Source organism: Erpetoichthys calabaricus, chromosome 17 (genome assembly GCF_900747795.2).
Source record: "Erpetoichthys calabaricus chromosome 17, fErpCal1.3, whole genome shotgun sequence".
NCBI classification, from domain to species: Eukaryota; Metazoa; Chordata; class Cladistia; order Polypteriformes; family Polypteridae; genus Erpetoichthys; species Erpetoichthys calabaricus.
This window is the reverse complement of record NC_041410.2, coordinates 600591-620247: the sequence shown is the minus strand read 5'-3', so window position 1 is coordinate 620247 and position 19657 is coordinate 600591. Positions and strand designations below refer to the sequence as shown.

At 54.1% G+C, this 19657-nt stretch overlaps 1 protein-coding gene across 2 annotated transcripts in view; it reads left to right on the top strand.

Moving 5' to 3' along the window:
- The first annotated feature begins 9343 nt into the window (after positions 1–9343).
- si:dkey-199f5.8 (beta-1,4-galactosyltransferase 3) overlaps positions 9344–19657 on the top strand; it is a 30921-nt gene continuing 20607 nt past the window's right edge. For both annotated transcript variants that reach the window (XM_028822733.2, XM_028822730.2), the window contains exon 1: positions 9344–9606. The gene's annotated coding sequence lies outside the window, so the exon portion shown is untranslated. The remainder of the gene's footprint in view (positions 9607–19657) is intronic.

The following is a 19657-nucleotide window of genomic DNA, read 5'->3' as shown; positions in this document are numbered from 1 at the left end:
TTGTTCTGCTTTGGGGGTCCTCAGCGCTTACAGTAAAGGCCCTGGTGTCCCTCTGACCCTGCGTTTCTTCCCTAATGACAGACTCTGGGGAGTGCATTGGTGCCTCGGTGACACTTGTTTGTCAGAGCTGTCACCTCGTGTCCCTGCTCAAGTCCTGTTATCCCGGTGACGTCGTGTGTGTGTGTGTGTGTGAACGGCCACTAAAGCCTGGACTGTGACTCCGTGTGACGTCCCCTCGCCGTCTTCACCCTCGTTATTGATCGGTGGGGGTCCTCAAGGCTTACAGTAAAGGCCCTGGTGTCCCTCTGACCCTGCGTTTCTTCCCTAATGACAGACTCTGGGGAGTGCATTGGTGCCTCGGTGACACTTGTTTGTCAGAGCTGTCACCTCGTGTCCCTGCTCAAGTCCTGTTATCCCGGTGACGTCGTGTGTGTGTGTGTGTGTGTGAACGGCCACTAAAGCCTGGACTGCGACTCCGTGTGACGTCCTCTCGCCGTCTTCACCCTCGTTATTGATCGGTGGGGGTCCGCTGCCCCTCGCCTCCTCCTGGCCGTCGTGTGCCAGTGCCCTCTCGCTCTTCAAGGCCCGTCAGCCACAAGTGAAAGGCTGTAAGAGCAGCGGTGGTCCGCTGGGGCACAAAGGCCATTGGTGTGCGCGTTTCATTTTTAATGAGCCTTTCCTCTCCTGTTTCCATTAATATTTAATCTGCGGTGGGCTGACGACTGAGTTTGGGGGGGCTGCTCTGTGGCTTTTCCAACAGCTGGAGCAGAAACGACGTGCAGCCCGCCCTGCGATTTCACACAAGGGGGCCACGTCATTGTGATGTGACTGAGCGGCTCGCCAGTGACCCCCCGGGGGTCTTCACCTGCCCACCACTTGACGTCTGCCGATCTGCGATTCTGTTTCATCTCCGGCGGGACATTTAAAAAGAAACTAAAGCTGCGCTTGTCACCCGGAACTCGGGGTCCTGAAGCCATGATGTGCCACCTAAAGGCGCTATAGTGGAGAGGTTTCAGCTCTGTGTGTCTGGGTAGCGCTTATGAATGTGCCGTCGGGTACGGTCGGTGGGCTGCTGGCATTCATTTTATATAGTGCCTTTCTGTTGTCCCAGACTCTTATTATTTTGTGAAGTTCATTTCTTTGTCACGTTTCTAACAAACTCGGGCTCAGCTGTTCAGCAGGGTGGACCCCTGACCTGGCACCATATTAAACAAGTAAAGCACCTTGGCACAACTCCTCAGACATGGGCATGCATGGCTTTGGTTTGCTTTCGGAGGTGCCAGTCTTGCCCCTTTGGATGGTTGGCATGAGGAGGGCGTGCACTGGCACAGCGTGTCGCCACACCACCAAACAGCTCAGGTCCTGGTTGGTAACCCCCCTGGCAGACACATGGTGTCACATGGGCATCCCCTTGGCCTGGTCCAGCCGCTAGGGTCCTCAACAATGAAGGTCACCCTCGGGTAACTGACGCCCCCTCACAATGCGGGTCATGTGCCTCATTTGGGACACCATGACCAACACAATGCCAAACCAGCAGGACCCAAGGACCCTCCAAAGAGACACAGGAGTCCAGTCTTCATCTCAGGTCACTGGATGGCATCCTTGTGTCACAAACTGGAAGCAGCAGGACTCTGAAGACTTGGACCTTTGTCCTTTAGCAGATATCAGGACCACTACACACCCTTTTAAAGTGTCCTCATGACCCCCATGCTGTCCCAATCCATCTACTGACTTCACAGGAAGAGTCACATGAATGTCACTGCCGTGGTAAGTAAACCTGTCAATGACGAGCTCGACACTCTCTGCTGATGGCTGTGCCCAAGAGGTCATTAAAGGCCTGGCTCTTTGGTTTTTATCAGGACCCTCACTCAGTCTCTCGAGACCCCCATCAGAGCCTCCCTTGAAGATCACAGCATCGTCAGCAAACTCAAGATCAGTGAATCTCTCTTTGCTGCGTTATGCCACAGGGGCGAGAGGGGCGAGGACTGGTACTGCCAACCTGAGTGTGCCAGCAGGTGGGAAGAGTCATAGTTCTAGTATCCTGGGTTAGGTCATTAAGGGTGGGTGAAGACCATGGGGTGGGCCAGAGGGTGCACAGAGTGCCTGCAGGAGTGAAACGCAGGGATGAAGTGGCAGAAGGTCCTGTGCCAGCGGTGCGAGAGCCATTTAAGAAGGTGGCATTGTCCCTAATGGGTCCCTTTGTGAAGAGTTGGGGTGGACGGAGATGCACTCTGGTTCTGAAGGCTCGTCCAGTCCCAGTATGTGGGAAACTGGGGTTTGGTTCTTAGGAGGAAGAAGGTGCTGTTGAGGGGTCTCCGACACACAGACCCTACTCAGATAGGTGGGGGGATGTTGGGGCCGGTGGGCTTAAGGCCACCACCTTCTCTGGCAAACGAGCAGGCCAGAAAAGAAGATGAGCCGCTCAGACGGATGGGTGGCAAGAGGGGGCCAGCGGTGCGTCACAGAGGGGTTGACCCAACCTGCAGAAGTCAATGCTCAGCCACAGGTGGCACAAAATGCCCTGCAGTTCCTGGATGACCCTGGGAGTCTGGTGTGTCACTTGAAGATTTGATTTGGGGACACGTTGATTATGCAGCACAAGTGACATGTCACGGACCTTCTGATGTGGCCCCCATTGAAGCCCCCCATATGACTTTGGGATCTCCGTTCTCCATTAAATGTATTTCCCCTGCCATCACGGCACACAACATGGCACCATTAAGTGACCCACGAGAGGCCACAGTGGGCACAGAGCTCCTTAGGGCTGCGCTGCTCGTCTTCTTCACTTGCCCTTTTTGTAAACCTGGTGGTCCTTTTCAGCTCTTAGACTTCTGATTTTTGTTTTTATTATTTCCATGTTTGAACTTTATGTCTTCTGCGGTACTTTGTGCTTTTCTACTACTGTATGTTTAGCTTTGTCCCTTTTGAAATAATAATACATTTATATAGCACCTTTGAAAGTTTGGCACGAGGGTCTTTTTCAAGTTTGGCATTACTGTCTCTGGCCTTTAAGATTTTTGTTCTTGTTTTCGGTGTTTCTTTATTAAATTTTATTTTATTACAGTTGTCAAGTTCTGTCTGAAGGCGTTTTTGGTCTTTGCCCGTGCACGCGAACACACGGGCCAGCGCATCGGCGGGGACGAGCAGCGGCGGGCAGCGAGCCAGGCTGTGCTGGGGGGGGGGGGGGGGGCAAGGGATGAGTTTGGGAACAGGTTTGTTCGAGGGCGCTATAAACTCCAATAACCCAAAGTGAATTCCGCAGCCCGGGGCTGGCGTGTCACTGAGCTGTCACCTTGTCACCTCCAGGTCACTCGTATTTTAGATAGATAGATACTTTATTAATCCCAGGGGGAAATTCACAAATTTTGTAATGACTCTCTCACTCCCCCCGCCCCCGAGTGAAGGCACGGCCGCTGCACTGTTTGTGTAAAGCTCGGCCGAGGTGACGGAGTGTGCGGTCGTGTGTGACTGGCTAATGTCACCGGAATGTGCCCTTTTGTTTTTCCTGTTCTTTGCCGTTAGGTGACGGCGCTGTTGTCGCCTTTCAGGAAAGCCCTCATGTGCCGATCAGAAGCTACGATAGCAAAGGACGTGACCTCGGAAACCCCATCGTGACGGAAACTCCTGACCGCGGGACCCTCACTCTCGGCTTTTATCAGAGGGCTGGAAATCACGAGGCCCACCGCGACTCCTGAGGTGCCACGGCCATGGAGATATAGCGCCTTAGGTGGGACGTAACTGCCTGGAAATGAAGAAGACACGACGAGAGTAGAAATGACACCCCGGCCTGCAGCGGCCCTGTGCTGAAGTCTCCATATAGCGCCCTTCACATTCCTGTCCATCTTTTATATGGCGCCTCTCCAATCTGGACACCGGGTGGTCCCTGTATGTCATTTGCATGTCCCCTCGCCCCCCGGACATTTCTGAAGTCACACTGCACGCGGTGATAAGCAGGTGGAGTTCACGTGTCAGGTGACTGTGCGGGTGGAGCGGTGGCCACACGGTGGGCGCACTTTACATTTCGTGACATGTCGGCCCCCTGAGACCTTTGTGTCGTGTCACCCATCGCTGGGCTGCGCGCCTTTGTTCCTCCCTTCGCTCTTTTTTAGGAATGTGGCCAGGCCATTTTCTAGAAGTCGTCATCAGTGCCATGACGGATATTAAACACTTTGGTGGGGTTGGGTGTGGCACCAAAGGTCCAGACCTGCAGGACCCCCGTCTGAGCGGTGGCACACCCAACACTTTCCTTTAGGCCATTGCCCACCCGCGTCTGCATGGCACTCCTGGGGGCACACGGCGTGTCGAAGTGACTCCCTAAATGCTTCTTGTCGTAGCTGCGGGTCTCGTATTTCGAGGTGACCTTCCTGTTGCCCCCGTGTGGCTCTTTTCTACCTTCACCTCCATGTCAAGCATGGCACTCAGCTCCTCTCGAGCCCCCTCGGTGTCGCCCACTCCGCCAGTCTTTGCGTCATCTGAGGATGTCGTGAGTTTGCTAACGTCATTAATGAGGGTCCTGGCACAGACCACTGAGTCCCCCCCCAGGCAGTAGGAGCCCAGGCTGCCGGTCGGTGCCCGCTCCTTAGCTTTGGGGACTCTTCTACCCAAAGTGACCTGCAAACACTTCATTAGCGCCACCTCGCTCGGTCACCCCCTGAGCCTGAGGACAGCCGAGTCCTTAAAGGTGGCACAACTCGTAATGATGATGGCGCTGGTGACGGGTTTTAGAAGTGGCCTCACTGGACACCTGAGCTGGATGAGGTGGCAGCCAGGCAGGCCAGGAGGGGACGGTGTGTGAACATGGAGGACAGCTGAAGTCTGGGAGGTGGGCATCTTAAAGTGGAGGGTGCCCGGGTCCTGCCCTGCACACACATCACAGCCTTGATGGCAGCACCCTTCCTCTGCTGGTGACGTCTGTTTGCTCGTTTTATCTTTTTGTTTTTTGCTGTTCAGGTGGTTTGAAGCAGGACCAACGGTGCCAATGGGAAAGTCAGATTTGAAGTTCTAAGGGCACCAATGACTAAGCAGAGGTCACTCAGGCGCCCATTAATGTTTAACCCAAGTCAACATTTCGCAAGCAGCACTCCAGTGTGTTAAGGAATGAGGTGCTGCCAGGCCGGGCACACCAGCAGTGGCCAAGAAATCTCACGAAACAAGAGAGCCTCACATGGGCAGCAGCTGGCATCACAGAGCAGCCCCTGCCAGGACAAAAAGGGTGTGGTTATAATGCCAGCCAAAACAAAACCAGCCTGGAGAAGGCACAGGACTGGGTGCCCAGAGAGGAGCTGTGGTCTGTAAGAGGGTATGTGTGAGGACAGAGTGACAGTGACGAGGAGTGACAGACACCTTCAAGGTGTGGGGGGGGCAGGGGTGATGGACAGACGAGACCAGGCAGGAGCCTGGAGGTTTGCGGGTGACATTGTAGTGACAAAAGGGAGCTGGTCGAGGAGACCCTGGTGAGCAATGATGGTCTGTAGGACCACCACGACAGAATACACGCGTGTCAATGAGAGGGCAGTCAGAGGTGGGATCAGCAATACGGAATAACACGGAGTGTGGCAGAGGGGTGACGAGGTGGCGTGCCAGGAGTGAGTGGGGACGGACGGGCACCAGTAAGAGTGACAGGGAAGGTCTACAGGACGGCAGCGAGACCACCTGTGTTATATGGGCTGGTGACGGTGGCACAGGAGACCGAGCTGGAGGTGGCATTGGGTGTGACGAGGATTAGAAACGAGGACATTAGAGGTGTGATGGTGTTGGTCTGGAGAGATGCTGGTATAATGAGATAAGGGTACCAGGGATAGAGCTGCCAGGCAAGGGGAGAAGAGGAAGGCCTAAGAGGAGGTCTATGGATGAGATGAGACAGGACATGCAGGTGACAGAGCAAGATGACGAGGACAGGAAGAGATGGACACAGATGATCCGCTGTGGTGACCCTAACGGGAGAAACTGACAGAAGAAGACGACAAAAACACGACAGAGAGGACAAAAGAAGAAGACGAGCAGCTGCTTCTCGGCCAACTCCATCCGCACTGCTCCTCCAGCACTTCACTTCGTGAGGACCACCGCTGACGTTCCGCCTTCTTCATTCTCTCTCTGCGTCTCCATCCTTAAGGCCACGTTCCCCAACCCTGTGACCACTCGGGTGAAACAAAGTCGACACGGGGGGCAAACAAGTCACAAAGACGAAGGGCTCGACGCTTGGCTTTGCTGGATTCTACCGGAATGTGAGGATGAGGATGATGCACTTCAGTTGTCACATACACCTTCTTACATTCACAGTTTGTCATTTCTCACAAACCCCACCGTACCCTCTGGGGACCCCCAGTCATGACGACGCGAGGAGTTTCGTTTCGGGTTTCCTTCGTTCCGCGTATTCGTGACGTCCGCTACAAGCAGATGGCGCCCCCAGTCTGTTTGGGGGTCACCGCCTATCTTGCTTTTACAATTTGTCCTCTTTGGGATTTTGTCCCCACGTGTGCAGGTGGTCTGCTGCTGAGGGGCTCCCTGGTGGGTCTGCCGCTCTTCTTCATGCCATGTCGCTTGTCGCCGTGCCCACTGCGCTGAATGTCGTTCTCATTAATTGTAGCAAACTCCACGCAAAAAACTGAATTCACACGCGAAGGACGGGGATGGTGTGGAAACGTCGGCGACAACGTGAAGGAACAAATACAGCGAATTCAGACGAGTGGAGAATACAACGAAGAAGAACACCGGCAAGATCTAAAACCGACTGGGACCGACTGGGAAACTGAGAGGTAACGGCAGCGACCAGCGACCCTAAACCTGGAGACCCCCGGGGTCCGCCGTCGGTGAGGTCGCTCGCCTGCTATACTTGCGCCGACACCTCAGCCACAGGACCGGCGCGAACGGCGACACACGGAAACAAGCAGCGCAACGTCCCCTCCACGGGACACCCCTTTCGCGCGGCTCTCCCAAGCCGTTAACTTCCGAATTGTAGACTTGGAAACAACAACATCACGCGCACGCGCACGCCCGATCACTTCCGGGACACATCTCGGGAAGTTGTTGTGTCGCGTTAAGAGTCCGCCCCTCGTGCGCCCACCCACTGCCACTAACGACACCGAAGACCCCCGCAGCCGACCTGCACTCCAACTGGGTAGGAAACTTTGGGCAAAAACTTTGCTCGAACGTGTGGGGTCTTTAAAGGGGGATTACCGTGAAGGACTTTTACCGGGACTAAAAAAAAAAAAACCTTCTGAGAATACCAGAAGTACGCGAACGTCCTAAAGTCTGCAATCGTACGTGCAAACGTGACATCGAAAACCTGGCATCGTGTTGTTTGGAAAGAGGTCTGCCATTATGTCAGTCGAACAGAGACCCCCAACTACCGAACTGTACACATTTACAGCTTCTACTTGAAAACGTTTAGAACACGAGCCGCGCTGGAACCGCAATGGCCGTCCGTGAGCGCCACGGGGTCCCGCTGCCTTAGGACGGCACTTTGGACTCTTCGGGCACCCGGAACACCCGCGCAGTTCTCTCTGCCCACTCGCTTTGTGGCATTTCAAGATAGATAGATAGGAAAGGAAAGGCACTATATAATAATAGATAGATAGAGTGGGCGTTTGCTCACTTACAATGAAATGAACGGTCTCTCATTTTGATGGTAAGATCAACCAAAAACCCAGAAAAAACACATTACAGAAAAAGTATAAATTGATTTGCATGTCATTGAGTGAAATAAGGATTGGATCCCCTACAACCCAGAATTCTGGCACCCACAGATTGGCAGTGTGCCCACCTGGCACGCAGATTACAATCAATGAATGAATTAATAAATGACAGATATTCCTGATCTTATCCAGGTCTACAGTCTTGTCCCTGACGTCCTTTGATAGCTCGTTTGTGTTTCTCGTGGTGGTGGAGAGGTTGGAATGGAAGAAAGGGATTCTGTGGACAGGTGGGCTTTATAAACATCACGAGTCGAGCAAACTTACAAATTTAGCAGGGGATCAAATCCTTATTTCCCCCACTGTAGATAGATAGAAGGCACTATATAATAGATAGATAGATAGATGGGAGCTGTTTTCCTGGTAACAGGCCTGTGTATGTTTACATAATAATAATAATAATAATAATAATAAAGATCCCAACATGAAATGAAAGGCGCTATATAAGAGAGTTGGATGAACAGATTTTAATTCCATAGTATCGTCTCCGGCCTTTGCTGTTGGTGTGGTGGCTCCGCTCGAAACGGGACACGGCCGGACAGCACGAAGTGTCCTCTTCTAGCTCGAGTGTCACCTACCTGTGCATTTGCTGAGTTCAGGTGCCCTGGGCACACGAGGAGTAACGAGTTGGTTTCTTATGAACGCGAAGCGGCAGTTCCCAGTGGGACGGTTCGTTTGGCACAGTCCACCCCAGTATAGCCCACCAGTCACCTCTTCTAACAATAAATGAAAAGCCCTGCCCGGGATTGGTTCCTGCCCTGTGTTGGCTGGGATTGGCTCCAGCAGACCCCCGTGACCCTTTGTTCGGATACAGCGGGTTGGAAAATGGATGGATGGATGAAATACAACAACATTAATAACACATCTGCCAGGAGCCCCCCTTTTTGTGGTCGAACTCCCCTAATTGATCAGCTCGTGGGCCACAGCACCCGCACCCCCCAATTCCGCAGCCCTGAGCTGATTCAACAGTTTAGGCAAAGGTGGAGAAAAGGGTTCAGTGAATAAAGACGAGCGTCCTTCTGTTCATCCCATTCGGCGGGTCACTCCATTCGGCTGGACCGATGACATTCGTGCCACCTCCGTGACTGTCACCGCTCTTTTTGCCTTTAGCCGAGTTAGACGTTCTTTGCTTTTAGGTTTTCTTCTCCTTTAGTCGTGTTCTGGTGTATTTGAGAGGGGCTGCTGGGTGTTACAATTTAATACATTTATTTATTTGGGTTTTTGTAATCAGCCAAATTTCACCTCGATGACAAATAATGTGCTATCTATTTATGTCTATATGTTGTACATATGTTGCGTTCCTCGTATTCTTTCTCTTATGTCTTTTTGTACTGTCACTAATCTGAGGTGACATGAAAGTACGTTACCTTGTGTTATGCACCCATGACACTAAGGCTGAAACCATTTAGAGTCGCCATTTAAAACCAAGCCCGTCTACGCGATATCGAAGTGTCATCGCGGTGCGTCAAGCGACTGTCGTGCAAACCACTGCGCCACCATGCCGTCCGGATTAAAGGCGGACATTCGAAGTGTTCCCAGGGCGTGTGTGTTTATTTTTCTTTTATTCTTTCCCTTCGCCCGCATTCCTTTCCCGTTTCGGTGACGCCCCGCTGTTAAAAGTTGACGAGTGCGCCTTCCCCCCTCAAGTTAAGCGAGGACTTCTATTTTGACAGGACGCGCGTCCGCGCTCTGGCTCATTGTGGCTCGCCTCGCGCTCCCTCGGCTTCCCGGCGTCTGCCTGCGACTCGGCGAAGAGGGAGACTTGAAGTGGAGCGCCGCTCGCCGCTCTCTCTCTCCCTCCCTCCCTCGTTACGTAATTCGTTGTGATTTCTCGAAGATGCGCTTGAGGCGAAGTGGCGCCTGGAATTCTGGCAGCTGATATCGAAAAGTGTCGGTGACGGGCCGCCAATTAAAGGTAAGGCTAAACTTGTGTCCCGCTTGTTCGTCCGCTCGCCAAGGGGGCGAAGTAGCCGCGCTGTCCGGTCCCGTGTCCGGCGGGCTGCTCTTTACTCGCACCGCTCGGGACGGCTGTTGAGTAGTTGAGCAGAGACCACCCGAGTCACCGCCTTTGTCGGAGTCCGTGGTCTCCACTTCCCCTGCGGGTTGAAGTCGTTCGACCGGCGTTCCCTGAAGTGAGCGAACGAGCTTCGTTCGGCGGCGCTGGGCTCCGTGGTTGCCCGGTCGTTCTGTTAACGGAAAGTTGCCGTAACGAGCGGTGTGCTGATCCCTCGTGGCGCTTCCGTTCCTCTCCGGTATTAACCAGTTCAGTCCTTCCCTCGAGCCCTCCGCGATGATCTGCGTATGGAGGGTCCGGCCAGGGACAGTTTGCTGGATGACGTCGAGGTCACACGCGCCCAGCGACACCGTTTCGCAGACCGGAGCTCGTGCTTTCGCATGGCCCTGTTAGTGCTCGGGATTTCCTTCTCCTCCGCCGCAGGGCACCTCTCAAGTTTCTCTCCGTCTGGGCTTGTATTGCACTTGCGGCGGGCATGGCGTATACACGGGGACGGCTGGTAGGCTGCGGTGTTTTGGGGGGCTCGAGTTGCAGGAGTGCGGACCCTGCATGTTCTCAACCAGCGACCCTCCCACGTCGTCAAAGACGAGAAGCTTACGGGCATCGGCCATTCGAAGTGTGCGAGGAGCGACCTGCCACCCAGGGCTCATTCCTGCCTTACCCCGAGTGCTGCCAGGATAGACTCCATGGCCCCAAACAGCTTATGTGGACCCCTGCAGCGGTCGTGGTGCCAGCTTTCATCACAGACATTTGGTAGGTCGTGCATCAGTGAGCAGGCTCGAGTGTATGAAGCGCCTCTCCGTTCAGAACACATTGTGCTCAGTCAAGTTCAGGCTTCCAGGAGCTGGTGCCAGTGCTGGCATTAGGATGAGGTGCCAGTCCATTGCAAGAAGCACACAATCAAGCTGGACACAAAAACCTGAGTGGGCACATGAAACATGTACTCAAAACAACTGGGCATGGGTTCAAACCCCAGGCTCTGCTGTCTGCCCATTTAATGCTGGCAGTGCCACCTACTTACCCGTTAGCTGTTTTATAGAACTCTTTTTAAGTCTGTCCATTATATGGTGCCTTGCCTCAGTCTAGCCCTTATGAGCTGGCTTTCCTCTGCCAGTCTGTCTGTGTGCCCGCCCTTCAGTCTGCTATAGCGCCTTTCATATCAATCAGTCCTATCGCACCTTTCAAATCCATCATTCTCTCCGTGACGTAGCGCCCTTTACCACCCTCTGCCTACCATAAGCACCTGTCCTGTCTGTCACCTCAGTGTCCTTAGCAGTAGTAAGTTGGACGTTTTGCTCTTCCCTGGCCAGCGGCCTGCCCTTCCGTTCTCCTCACCCAGCTTTGTGGCGAGTGCCATGCCTGCCCTGTGCCATGTTCTGCTCCTGCTGAGTTTTGCCCATTGTTTTTGGGTCCGGTGGCAGTGAGGTGGGACTGTGTGTCGGGAGTCGGTCCGCCTCATTTTTCATTTCCAGGGTCGTGCGGTTGTTCAGGTGTGGTGAGGCGACTCGCCCGGCGATGCCCGCTGGGTGCTTCTTGGGGTGTCTTCATTTTCCTCCCGTCATTGAGGCGTGGCGCTGCATTCAGGTGGCTGACCTGTCATTGCACGCTTTCTCACAATGGCGTTCACTTGTAATTATCACAGTGCGTTGGCACACCACGGAAGTCCTTTTATGGTCAACACGGCTGATGCCCAACCTTCTGTGTTGACTTTGAAGAATTTCAGGGGCCGCTGCCTGTGGAAGCACAGTGCCAAGGTCTGTGTGCCCCCTGTACCCATGTTGATTTTCTCTTGCCACTCGTCCAGTCCTGTCTCATATTATACAGCACTTGGCCTGACTGGCATCTCAGAACTGGCCTTGTCTGTGGGTGTGCCCTGCACTGGATTGGCATTGCCATCCAGGGCTGGTTCCGTTTGGAGACTCCAAATTATGAAAGGTGCTTCTTGAAATGGCAGGTCAGTGAACAGCAGGGTGGTGTGCCGCCCCCTCATCTTGGTTCTCAGTGGTGATTTCTGGGTCTACAGCCCCCCGACTAAGAAGGACCCCTTGGGCCCGCTGCCAGCTGTTCACAGTCCAAAGATTGGGGTGCACTGGGGGGTCGTTCACAGGAGGGCGGGGCTATTTGTGGTAGGACTGGGGGGATATAACAGCAAAGTCAAACTTGGGGTCCTGAAGTCAGTTGGCATTTCCTCGCACGGTCCAAAGACATGCGGGTTTGGAGGACTGGCACGTGTGTGTGAGTGTGAGATGGACTGGTGCCCCCTTCAGATGATGTTCCTGCTTTGTGCCCAGTGCTTGCTGGGATTGGCTTAGGAAGTTAGGAAGTGGGATGGGCAGACAGACAGACAGACAGACTGAGTGGTCTTCTCGCTTCTTCGTCTCGCTGAAGTTTTGTTAGTTGGCGCTCCTGAAGCTCGACACCAGATGGCCGTACCTTTGACTTCCTCCCTCGGTGGCCTTCACAGGTCCATGGATGCCCAAGTCGACGGGTTCATGGTGGTGGTCCTGCAGTGTCCTCCGTGCCCTCGGCTGTGTGTGTGTGTGGGTCCGCCTGAAGAGCCCTGTTTGGGGTTACGTGGCACGCTGGTACTGAAGATGCCCAAAAGCCCAGATTTTACAATGGCGCCAGCCCAGCCTTTTGTTTTTTTTGGTACCAGAAGTAAGTGGCAGCTTTGAAGCCCCTCACGTCCCGCTGAGTGGTGTTGAGGTGTAATCAGACCTCCAATGGGGGGGGGGGTGTCCGCTGTTTGAGGGCCTGGCCCCCTCTTCAGACAAGCTGAGGAGACCCCTCACCGGTTTATGGAGTGCAGTTGAGGAGGGGCAGCATGTGCTTGGGGTGTAAGTGTGATCGGAACTCCAAGGGGGTCCCAGTTCAGACCCCCCAATGATATTTTAACGTAAACTTGCCGGAGGGTCCAAAGAGGAGGCCCCTGTCATTGATGTATGGAGCGGGCCGTGAGACTGGGGGGAGTCGTTTGTCATTTGCTTTGGTCCATGTTGGCACCGGTATAGCAGTCCAGGAGCTGCGAGTGACACCCAAGTCACAGTTTTAGTGCCCCTCCGACACTGCAGTCTAACGGTGGGGCCTGAGGGTCCTCGCCCGTGTTTCGTACACACTGTGCCCGCGTTGAGGAGTTCAAGCCAATAAAAGTTAAAATAAATAAAATAATAAAACAAGGACAGCAAAATGTCACTAAACTGACTGGGAATGACAGGAAAAGGACAGGAACTCCGTAGGCCAGACGTGCAGACCTGCACAGGACACCTGGCTGGAGAGAGGGGGGAGTATAGACCCCCGGGGGGGCCGCGTGTGTCAATAGAGAGAGAGCTGCCTGTCTGTCACTCTATAGTGCCCTTTCATGTCTGTCACTCTATAGTCCCTTTCACGTCTGTCACTCTATAGTGTCTGTCACTCTGTCTGTCTGCCTGCAGTGTCCGTTTCTCAGTCTCTGCACTTTATTTAACCCCACGAGGACGTTGCCTTTTTACAGAAGCTCATTGGCTAACTGAACCTCAGGACCCTTCTTCAGCATTCCATGTGCCGGGGGGGGCGCCCCAGGGGTCCATGGTGTCATTTTCTTCCATGATGGCCGACACGGTCCAGAAACTTAAGAAATTATCTGACAAGTAATCATCATAACAAACCAAGCAGCTGTGATAAAGAGGTGTCCCCGTCCCTGTCCCCGTCCCCGTGTTGCTCGTCATTCATGACGCCCCCTGCTTGCTTTGTCTTCATTTTCTGCTCCATGAAGACCCCTGGGTGGTGTCCCATTAACGGAGCTTGTCCTCGTGTTCATGGCGTTGCTCTCTCTGTGTCCTTTTGTTGTTCCTGCTGTGAGGTGACATGTCGGGAGGCTTTGCCTCGAGCCGAGGACACGTGATGGCCGCCTTTGCTGAGCACGTCCTCCGTGTGCCACACTTTGGTATTTTACTTTGTACTTTGTAATCGGACGTGGGCTCAACGACTACCGCTGCATATTGTCATCGCCAGGTTAGGGGGTGTTAGGGTGGGTGACGTGGGGCTCCTTCTTCCTTGGTGACGCTCCTGACTTTGTATGCCCCCTCTTTCCACGTCTCTCTCTCTCTCTCTGCACTATTCACGTCCACAGACGTTTCTCGCTGCCAGCGTCGCCTCACTCGGGCTCGGAGGTGACAAATTGTGAATAAGCCAACTCTGTGAACGGATGCCAGCCAGGATCCTTTAGGAAGCCCACCGGTGGCCAGTGCTGGTGCAGAGGCCTGCCTGGAGTGCCTTCTTCACGATTCGGCTGGGTGGCATTTCCAGTTTCTGTCTCTTTCCGGCATTTTTATGTTTTTGTGCCAATGAAGGGGACGTGCGTTGAGGACTTGAGGGGCTTCTTTACACAAAGAGTTGTGGGAATCTCCGAGAAACTGCTGGGCTGTGGAGTTGAACAGAAACCTCAAGAGCCTTTAAGGAGGATCTGAAGGAGACGTGGGGACAAACAAAGTGGTGACAAATGGCCCGGGTGCTGTCCTGTCGTTTGTCACAGTTCTTATGTTAATTAGATTTATGACTTCCTCAAACTGTGACTTTGATCCCCCCCCCCAATATAAGAGCTTAGCCGGACATCGATGACAGACCACAAGGAAGTTGCCCCCTGATGGCTTTCCAGCAGACTGGCAGCTGACCTCTGCCTGCACTGTTGACCGCATTGGGGGCTTCATTCTCGCTGCCCGAGGTTCACTTTGCACCAAGAACCTCCTCGTGGTGATTGAGGATATCTCGGAGGGTACAGCGGGTTGGCAGAGCACCGTGATGGGTGGCAGGGGGCCTCAACTTTGCACAGGTGCCACTTTGAAAAAGAAGAAACATGAAGGACAGTCCAGCAACAGCAAAAGAACAACGGGACCCCTGATTGAGCCCCCACTTTTAACTCGGGGGTATCATGGACTGCCCCCCTCTCCCGTGCCACGTGTCATTACAGTCTTGTGCCTCACAGATGGGGGGGGGGGGGGTGAATCTCAAGGATCATTGCTTCTGGTTTTACGAATGAGACTTTTCACAGACCCTCTACGTGCCCGTCGCTGTCACTTATTTCGGTTAAATTCGGCGACAACTTGGAGTTGATGGACAGTTTGGATAAGATGGCCTTTAGATGTCATCGCGTGTTCCTTGCGGGTTTTTAAAGCGCGTGTGTGGGGGGGTCTTCTGGACCCCTGCAGCGAGAGGCTTGCTTTGCCCCACCCCCTGCAAGACGACTCCGTTTAATAAGCTCGAAACTTTAAAAGCCGTGAGCGGAGTTCCCGTGCGCCCCCCGACTGCTCGTCCATCTTTGCTGCCTTCCTCTCCAGTCCGCCGCGCTGCTCTTGCTAATATGGCCGAGAGGAAGGAGGCGGCGGTCGCGGCTTCGGCTTCTGCTGCTGCTGCCATTTCCTGCCTGCGCCTTAGGCGTCCAGCCGTGAAATCGCGCTGAGCTGGCAAGTGAGACGCACCGCTGAGCCCACCCGAGCGCAGGGCCGCCCCCAGTAAGCAGTCGGGCTGACACGCGACACCATCCCGAGAGGGCTTGGGAACATCTGAGCTGACGAGCGCCGGCACCGCGGTGTGCTTGTCGCTCCGAAATGAGGGACTTGTCGTGCTGTCCCCGAGTCAGCGGCGGGGCTCTCAACCTTACTCTGATCTTCGGGTGGCTGGGGCCGACAGCCGCGCTCCTGCGCATGCGTCAAGAATGGACTTTCACATTCACCCGTTACACCAAAAGGCCGATCTGTAGGTGACACGAGCGCCGTGCCAGGGTGCTCTGAAGCCACAGACCCGTGGAGTAAGTGCGTTGTGACATCAGAACTGCGACACCGGCCGGAGAAGACGACATTAGAGTCCTACGTGACGTGGATCCCTTCTTGATTTTATATAGCGCCCTTAAATAAGGGCAGGAGCTCTGAGACAAGATGGCTAACGCACCGCGAGCGCCAGTCCAGAGTCAACTCCTGTCTCACTGTCATATATAGTGCCTGTCACATCTAGCGACCTGCCTGATGTATGGTGTGTGTCACGTGTGCTGTACGTTTCTAGAATGTCTACCCGAATATCCGTTACAGTGTGCCCTTCATCTGTCTGTCTGTCGTGTGTGTCCTCTATCTAAACGAGCGGGCACTGGTGTGCCAGTCCTTCAGCTGTGGAGTGGCGTCATTCAGTTTTCATTCGTGAATATGACGTTGCCCCCCCCCCCCCTTACGTTGTATTACTGCACAGTGGTGCCACTTTACATTTGTTGGCGTCCCGTTAAATGAGCAGCTTGAAGTTAGCAGCCCCACTTAAGGTCACCGCAGAGTCCCTCGAGTCCTGAGATGTCACTCGGTTTGTGCCAAATTCAGCCCTGCTGTGGCGATGCTGTGGTTAAACTTTGAACAGATGTGCACATTAAAAGTGCAGATGGGCAGGTAAATGTGACAGTGACAGTTGACTTGATGTGCCAGGAACTCTGCTTTGTGCTCGCAGTTTGTCTCGATTGCACAGAATACAGAAGATCAACTCTAAAATGATCCGAGGGGTACGAGGGCAGCACAAAAAAGCAAAGCCGCCGGCGGAGAGGTGTCCCTGAGGTGTAGTCCCATTACTGTCTCGTCTTTAGGGGGCGCCTCGTCTTACCCTTCACTGCACAGAGACGTCTGCCCTGGGTGGGTCGGAGCAGAGCGGCACCAACCAGCTCAGAATGGACTCCATGACGGCTCAGTAGAACTGGACCCTCACTGCTTGGGGGACTTTGACACGAGGACGCCATTCTCTGGTGGGCTCTCTTAATAACGCAGGTGAGCTTGTGTGACAGCACAGGGCCCAGAGACCTCCACGATTCTGTCATCCCAATGGCCAGACCCCTTAATGGCACCGCTCCTGGGGGTCTCACTGCTGAGGACCACATTCTGATGGCTGCCCCCCACCGCTTTGTTTGAAACGAGGCCGACCTGCGCACGTTTGACAAGTCTGACAGTCGCGCCACCAGAGGTCCCTGTGGCCCACCGGTGCTGAGGGGTCACAGGTCAGACTGGACGGGGGTCTTCATCAGGAGCCCTGTAGCCTCTGACCAGCGCAGGGACCGGCGAGTCACAGTAAGCACTAAGGTGTGTGACAAATGCGTGTCACTTCTCTTTGATGTGACGCTGGCAGGATTCCAGCCGCTTCAACAAGTGCTTTCGGTGTTTGGGGGGCTATAAAGGTGACGAGGGGGTCGTTGAGGGGTCGACTTTGACCAAACTCTGATTGTCGGCCCCCAATCTCACTGAGGGGCTCGTTGGCCTCGTCTCGCGTGCGGAGTGCCGGAGCTTTAGAGGTTGGGCTGAGGCCGGTGACTTAGTGGACGTGATTGATTACTTATTGATTGATTTGATTGATTACTTATTGATTGATTTTTTATTTTTAAGACTTTGCGCTGCGCCTCTCATTCACATTTCACAGCAGGTGTGTCTCCCAGAAGACACTGCGATGTCTGAGCCAATCACATTCTCTTTTTCTTCACCATGCCACGCCCCCTCCCCCCAGGCCATGTGGTCAGGGCACATGGAGGGGCACCAGGTTGGAGTCTGAGGGGTCTCGGTGGACGTGTGCCGCTCTCTCTTCAGTACTCGTCTGTTCCCACTTTGGCACAAATCCCCAACACCAGGAGGCTGTGGCTGACGTGACGTGATGCCCACCTTCTCATCCAGACAGCGGGCACATTGAGCTTGTGGGCTGGAAGAGAAAGTCAAAAGCAGGCCTGGGTGTCTCCCTGGCATATTCCCAAGTAACTGGAGTTATTGCTAAAGTAAATGTTTAGCCTCGTGGTTTGGTGGGCTCGAGACGTCTGGTCAAATCCTAACAGCCAGTGTGTTGGCACTGCTGCCATCCTGAGCTCAAATGCCACAGCCTGTTGGGGTTCCCTCCATGTCTTGAATGTTTACTTTTGGTGCCCTGCAGCGTCTCAGGTGCCATCTGTTCCATTCTTTCTTTTTCCATTTGTTGTCACTCGTGGTCACACAGTGCCCGCAGCAGGGCACCCTCAGGGTTTGAAGTCCAAAGCCTTAACTGCTGTGCCACACTGCCTGCCACTGTGGGTTTTCTTCCGGGGATGCCAGGTTTGTGCCCAGGGCCGTGTGTGTTTGGTGGACTGGTGACTCCAGACTAGCCCAGCGTGAGTGTGCCCACCTGGTGTTGGCACGCGATGCTGTCCATAACTGGATTTGGATGAGCGGGTGGCCGTTGTGTACAGCTGTGTGTCGTTACAGACAGCCTTCATATAGTGCCTTTGGCCTGTGACCCCCACTCTGAATCGCTTGTTTCGGGGACCCTGGTGTCGTGTAACCCCGATGTGCGAAGTTCAATTTAGTGGGGGGGGGGGGGCAAGAAATAAAAAGAAAGAAGGCGGAAAACTGAACAGGGCTTGGCACAAGCAGGGCCTCTCGGGGTCACGCCTTACTGTGGGGCACAAGGTGGCACAAGATATCAGACGCCTTCCTCCCGTGCCATCGCGCCACTGAGGTCTGCCCCGGCTCTCTGGTTTGTGCCCTCTGCTTTACCAGGGTGCCATACCAGCCTGTGCGTGGTGTCTGAGTCACCCCTGAGATGACGCCACAGTCCACGGGGACTTGGTGTTTGAAGTGGGTGTCCATTGAGGTGTGCCCCCGAACCCAGCAATGCCACCAAGGTATACATACAAGGGAGGCTCACAGCTTGGCGTTGTCTGTCCGCGTTTGGAGAGGTTTGGCGTGTTACCCGAGAACGAGCCTCTGCTGTGATTGGCTTTCAGTTTGGAGAATTTATCGTTTCCTGATTCCCCCTTTTTATTTTTAAATTGCGTGTACTTTTGCCACCTGCCCCCCCAGTACCCTTCCATGCCAGGAGCGCCCGGCTCCTCATTTCTGTGCTGGTGTGACCCTTGAGCTCTCCTGCTCTTCTTCTGACCTCGTCCTTTGGATCTTCTGCCCCATTTTGCCACTCGGCTGTTGGATTCAGGAGTTGTGCTGCCCCCTATTGGAGCCGGACGGAGGGGCTTTATGGTCATAACGGTGCCCATCCTGATCTCGGCCCGAGGCAGCCTGGCTGTTTAGCTTTACTTGAGCCTCGCGCTGAGTGATGGAGGAGACCCGCAGAGTCCGTCTGCTCCTTCATCACCACCCAAACTCGCAGGCGTGACGGTGACGGACCTGTGGCGCCAGTCTTTAAAGTGTGCCACTGCTCAATACGGTGGCACCCTGAGATACTGTAAGATGGCAACAGAAAACACGCAAAATGCCAGGCGTTCCTCGTGAAAGACCACATGCTCCAGTATGTGGGCATCATTTGGAAAACTGGCGGCTCTCGTCACCCACTCGGTGTGACCCTTGGGTGTCATAGGTGGCAGGACAGGAACTTCTGATGAACTCTGGAGACGTGGAAATAAACGCAAAGCTCAAAGGAACAGCAAGGGAGCACAAGTCCAGAGATGCCAATGTCTTTGATTGATTTATTGGGTGCTTTGTGATTATTTTTGAGATTTTCATTTTTTTCGTCATCACAAGTGACGTGTCTTTGTTAAAGGTCCCCCCCCCCCCGGGTCCCCCCCCCCCCCCCATACAGTCAGGGCGCACATTTGAAGTTCAGAACTCGCAGGGCTGAAGTCCAAAGTTAGGTGGGCCGCCTTCACGTCCCCTGCAGTATTAAAGTGAAGGTAGACTGTCACTTGGTGTCACCTGTGATCCCTGGAGCCCCCCCCCCCCCCCATGGTCCCATGCCATCCTCGTTGCCCCCACAGTTCGGCTGACGTGTGGCACCCTGACAAAGCCAAGCTGGCAGGAGGTGCCCGAGGACAGTCTGCCAGGTGTGATTTTCCCTGAAATGTGTCTGTGCCCCTCCTGGACGTTTGCAGCCTTTGGCGTTCGTGCGACTCGCTCAGGGGGGCATTTGAATAAACAAACGCGCCTGTTAAATTTTAATAGATGAGCCGCCATTCGTTAAAATAAAGTCAAAGGGGCACATTGTG